General features: G+C 41.6%; 2 pseudogenes; both read left to right on the top strand.

Moving 5' to 3' along the window:
• Positions 1-6,000, top strand: part of LOC118495060 — a 1,111,612-nt pseudogene that overhangs the window by 861,891 nt on the left and 243,721 nt on the right.
• LOC116036201 overlaps positions 1-6,000 on the top strand; it is a 131,174-nt pseudogene that overhangs the window by 27,889 nt on the left and 97,285 nt on the right.

Raw genomic sequence — 6,000 nt, 5'->3', positions numbered from 1 at the left:
GAACATGTTTCAGGTGTTCCTGGGTCTTCTTGATGCTGGAGACAAACGTCTGGCCACCAACCGGTCAGTGCAGGAAATCGTCCTCCATCCAAACTTCCAGCCCGACAACTACAACAACGACATCGCCCTGCTGAGGCTGGAGCAGCCGCTGGACTTTACCGAGTTCATCCGTCCCGTCTGTCTGCCTCCACCGCACAGCCCGGTAAGACATAATAATAATTACATTTATAGTCAGTTTTACTTGTATTGGGCTAAACCTGTACGTACTATTATAATCCTTTTATCTTTATAAATAAAAAATAAAAAATAATAAAAAATAAGGGTGAGGCTATTTGCACCCCTGGTACAATTAGCAGTATATGTGCATCTTAGCCAACCCGGCCACATTTTTAGGACTATTTCAACATGCATTATTATGACTTTTTATGACTTTTTCAACATGCATTATTATGACTTTTTATGACTATTTTCGACATGCTATACTATAACTTTTATGAATTTTCAACATCGTATACTATGAGTATAATTTCTTTCTTCAGTTATATTGAGGAATAAATATAATGTCAAACCAACATCTTCCTGTCCGCACATATAGCTCAGCATGATAATACCAGGTGATCTGTCTGAAGGTTGGGGGTTCAGACCCTGTGAGGGGTGTTGTATTTTAAGGTCTAAAACCCAAAATGAAGAAGTCAAATATGCTACAAACCTTAGAGTGGAGAGAGTGTCAGAGAAGATGGGTCAGTGTGATATAATGCTGGGTTAAAGACCCCAATGGTCATGGGTTCCCATCTGATATGGTCTGTTTATTTGGGTTTCACACCCAAAATGAAGAAGTCAAATACACCAAGAGAGCAGGTCTGGATGTAATTTCGTTGGTGGCGTCGTAGGTTTGTTCAAGACATGGAAAATATCCAAAACTGCTTGTTACCAGCATTGGTACAAACAACTTAATTTAGAGAAGAGTAGGAAATACAGGAACATTTTTATGACTTTTTTCAACATACTATACTATGACTTTTTAATGACTTTTTTTCCGACATATGAATTATTTGATACAACAATGTCAAAACTATGAATTATGAGTTTGTTTGGAAACACTTATTTGAACTGGGATAACAAAAGCATAAAAATAGTCTTTTAACATAAAAAACTATGTAAAAAAAAAGAAAAATGCACAATTTTTTTTTAAAATGCCGGTCAAATGTGCATATTCCCAAGTTGAAGTTCATATGTTGACGCTCCCGCGTACAGGTTCGCAAGTTGAAGTTCGTAAATTCGCAAGTTGAAATCGACGTATGAGACGGACGCAATCGCAAACACACACATTCATTCATCACAAACCTTCCTGTGTGAATCACCTGAGGTGGGAATTGAAGTCCAAACTGCGTCTTTCACTACTGGACCATCTCCGAAGATGGTTGACAAATAAGTTTTAATAAGTTCAATAGTTACATACAGTTTATCTTTCGTGTGTGGCGCAGAGTGGTTGAAGAGACAACTAAACACAGATTGGTTTTGGACCTTTTTTGACTTTTTTCGACATTCTATACTATGAGTTTTTAAGACTTTTTCAACGAGAGGTAGTGGGATCGATGCCCACATTCTCCAGAGGACTTTAGGATCTTCCCTATTTTGACTTGTGTTTGTTTCTTCTTACTTTAAACCAAATGTTTGATGTTGTTCAGTGAAGAGATTGTTGTTCTGAGTTATTTGTTACAACTACCGTATTTTCCGGACTATAAGTCGCTCCGGAGTATAAGTCGCATCAGTCAAAAAATGCGTCATGAAGAGGAAAAAAACATATATAAGTCGCACTGGACTATAAGTCACATTTATTTAGAAATTGATTTCACAAAATCCAAGATCAAGAACAGACATTTAATCTGGAAAGGTAAGTTATTCAACTACACAGTAGCACACAGAACAAGGGGCTGAATACGGTAGGTGTCCGGTATGTTAACGTAACACATCAACAGTTATTCAACTATACAACAGAATACAGAACAACTACCAGGGCGTGGAGACGTAACTGCACCGTTGACATGCATCTACATCTGTGGACTCGTTCCTCCAGCTCTGGCCATCTTGCTTTCAGCGCGCGACTAGCTTTCTTTGTTTCCTTCATTGCAGTAAGAGTCACCTTTTCGCCAGTCCCTCACAAGTTTCTCTCTCACTCCAAACTTTCTTTCTGCTGCTCGATTACCGTTTTCGGCTGCATATTTACTACCTGCAGTCACCTGCAGTTTCTTTTCTTTCTCAGTTGTCTTTAGGAGTAGCATTAGTTGTCAGAAGCCTAGAGCGCCCTCTGGCGGCTTTAGACGGTAATGTTTTCAGCATGAAATAACATTTAAAAACGTGAAATTATAAATATTTTGATATATAAGTCGCACCTGACTATAAGTCGCAGGACCAGCCAAAGTATGAAAAAAAGTGCGACTTATAGTCCGGAAAATACGGTATGTCGGAACTATAATTTATGACTTTTTTATGAGTTTTTGACAAACTATACTATGAACATTTTTTGACATACTATACTATGACTTTTATAACTTTTAATCCATGTTTCCCATAGCGGAATTAACTCAAATGATAGAGCGCTTGCTTAGCATTTGACAGGTAGTGGGATCTATCTACTATAACTTTTTTTGACAAACTATACTAGACTTTTATGACTTTTTTTTGACATACTATACTGTGACTTTTTTATAACTTTGTTTGACAAACTATATCTATCTACGTATCTATCTATCTATCGACCTGCTACTTTGTGTTTTTATGGGTCGAAATTTAAACACTTTGTTGTTATTTTCTACACTTTTCTTGATGTTTTTGTCAATTTTATCAAAATTTTTGTATCACTTTCTTTCAAATTTTTTGTCACTTTTTTGACGTTTTTTTTTATTATGTTTTTGTCGCCTTTGGCGATGTTTTTGATGTTTTTTTCCTCACCTTTTTCCATTTTTTCTCAATTTTCTAAAGTTTTTGTCACTTTTGGCAGTGTTTTTTCCGATTTTTTTGGTCACTTTTTTTAGCGTTTAAAAAAAAATTGTTGATTTGACTATTATTTTCTTTTCAAATATGGTATGTTTAAAGATGCAAATGAACACAATTTTATTTTATACTATACTATGACTTTTTATGACTTTTTATGACATACACTATCATTATTTGACTTTTTTCGACGTACTGTACTATGACTTTTTTAATAACTTTTCGACAAAATATACTATGACTTTTTATAACTTTAATCCATGTTTCCCTAAGCGGAATTAGCTCAAATGATAGAGCGCTTCCTGTCCTGGGATATGTCATGAATGTCTCTCAACTAATCTGAAAGAATAAATATTTCCATAGAACCCAATTGTTATAATATATAATACTTTAAAGGTTAAATTGATAAATGAATAGTGTTATTAAAGAACAAATTAATTAAGTTATTCTTTCTCATGATGGATGATGATGATAATTTCTTGCCTGTGTACGCTCCAGGGGTGCGATAGCGCTCATCCCAGCATCTCCCTAGCACCTTTTGGCTGAGCTGGTCCACTGCCTCTTTCATAGCGCTGCCATAACAGCGGATGGAAGGTGCTCCTATTACAGCGGCCTCCATCCGGGTCATCATTCCAGCGCATCACCCCTTCAAGGAGATACGCCTGGAAATGCGCATCACTGGCACTGGTTCCTGAAAGTTAAGCAAACAAAGAAGCCTTTGTCACATTTGAACAATATATTCACTACGTATGAGATGCTATAAAGAATCTGTAAAATGTAATAGAATTATGTTAAAATAGAATTGCCATTACAACCAGACATACAGAGAAAAAAAGTTCTTAAACTAGTGACTTAAAGTCACAGAAAAGGACTGTAATATTACTGTTAAACAGAAACTAGTAACCCATATGTATGCAATACCTGGAATAAATCTGTTTAGGTGGAGGTGGAAGGACTCCAGGGAGGTAGAGCCACGGGCACACCTGTAGCAGCTCAGCTCCACACCGCCTTCCTTCAGGGTGCCTTTTTTAATGTAGAGCGGGAAGTCCTCTGGGTCTTGGATACAGGCCACGTGTTTCTCCTGCTCCTTCCATATCTGCTGGATCCATTCGTGGTCCAAGAGAGGAACGCCAAGAGTGTCCTTCCCACTTGCACTGTCAAACAGACCGATCAATGACCCAATCAGTCTGATGGTCTCCTCCACCCCTCTGGTCCTCCTCCTGCAGTGCAGAGCCAACTCCCTCCGGGTAATGCGAGTGGTCACCGCCTCCTCCGTGAAGTGGCCAATCCTCTTTGCTGCCAATTCACCCTCCTTGGCATGGCGAAGAGCAGCAACATCCTCCGGATCCCACTCAAAAATGCACGTGGACAGGTGTGCCATGAAAATGCCATACAGGGGGTGAGCTTCCGTATTGACACCTGCAGCAAAGCGGCGCATGAAGTGCCATATATCAAGGCGCACTTGAAGCCCGTCCCACTCTGAAAACATGGCCTTCACCCGACAAGGGCCATGCAGACTGCAGCAGTCTCTGTCCACGTACATAATTTGTGGTGGCGCCACTCTTGCCTCCCTGTACCGCTTCATTAGGCCAGCTGCCATAGCGTCCAGTGCTTGTCCCTCATTAGCTGTCAGGACCGAGACAAGAACTTGACCGTGCTCGTTTCCCACATTAGTGCACCAGGCAGCTGTACCTGCAGCAGCACCAGCAAGTTTCTTGGTTACCTTTTTTGTTGAGTCCATCTTGAGGACAGAGCCAAAGATGGAGGTTATTTTGGCCTTCACCTCATGCAGTCGCACTAGAACATCCCTGGCATACACAGCTAACAGCCACTTAGGCTTGGGAAGGGCAGGTAAGAGGGGAGGCTCAGCAAATGCAGGGGGGCACACAACAGAAGACTTTGTGAATGGTTCACAAGCTGTCAGGTACTGCAGGACACGCTGCATCCATGCTTCGCTGTGTTGTTCCAGCAGCTTTTTGTACAGCTGAGTCACACTGTTGCCCATTGTCCTCTCCCTCATCATTCTCAGCACCCGGATGTCACATGAGTATCTAAGGAGAAAGAGTGTAATGTCTAAAAAATAACACAAATAAAAGCACCTAATAATTGTCATCCATTATGAATTACCTGTATGTTAGCAAAGCTGGAAACTGGCTGCGGTGGCCCATATCCAGCTGTCCTAAGATGTCCTCGGACCAAGAAGGATACTTTTTTGAGCAGCGTTTGCACTCCAGGTACTCAGTGGCAACGTCATACCACCCGTGAGACTCCCCGGGAGACATTTTTTTGCCACGCGCCAGCAGCGCTTTCACAGTGGCCGGCTTCCATGCACCAGTTTGGATTCCTGCAGGTGACGGTCCAGACGAAGTGGAGGCTGCAGGTGGAGGTGCAGAAGCACTGCAGGAAGATGTGCGTCTCTTCAAGACATATGCCTTGAAAATGGCCATGTTGGTGTTTGGCCGGGCATCCGCTGTAACCAGGTACTTGATGAGGGCCTGGGCCTCCTTGCTCTGGTCTTCATAAACCTCCTTCATGGAGCGGCCCTGGAATTCTCCGAACTCCACCATCAAACAGCCCTGGTCTCCAGTTTCCCGCGCTTTAGCCTGCATTTCCTGCTTCTTTCTAAACCTCTCCAGTTCCTCTGTCATCTCTCTGATGTGAGAAGTGTACTGCAGGAACAGCTGTTTATTCTCTGACAGAGGGGTTGCCTGAGCTCTTTCCTTTGAAATACTATGCACTAAATACAGTGCATAGCCAAGACTGTTCTCCAGGAGCCATCTAAATATCTGGCCCTGGTACATGCCAAACTGAAGCTTGCAGTGAGCCAGTACTAAAAACTTGTCAGTAGGATCTCCACCGTGGCCAGTGACAAAAGTACTGGCCTCTGCCAGCACCTCCTCTTTGGGTTTAGCCCTTCCAGACTTCACATTTCCAACCGCCTTTGCCTCCTCAGACGGCGCCATGAAAAGTCTGGTTGACTTGGCTGACTGGCGGCGAAAAACTGGG

Source organism: Sander lucioperca, chromosome 5 (genome assembly GCF_008315115.2).
Source record: "Sander lucioperca isolate FBNREF2018 chromosome 5, SLUC_FBN_1.2, whole genome shotgun sequence".
Classification (NCBI taxonomy): Eukaryota; Metazoa; Chordata; class Actinopteri; order Perciformes; family Percidae; genus Sander; species Sander lucioperca.
Note: the sequence above shows the minus strand (reverse complement) of the source record. Positions and strands in the feature narration are given on the sequence as shown.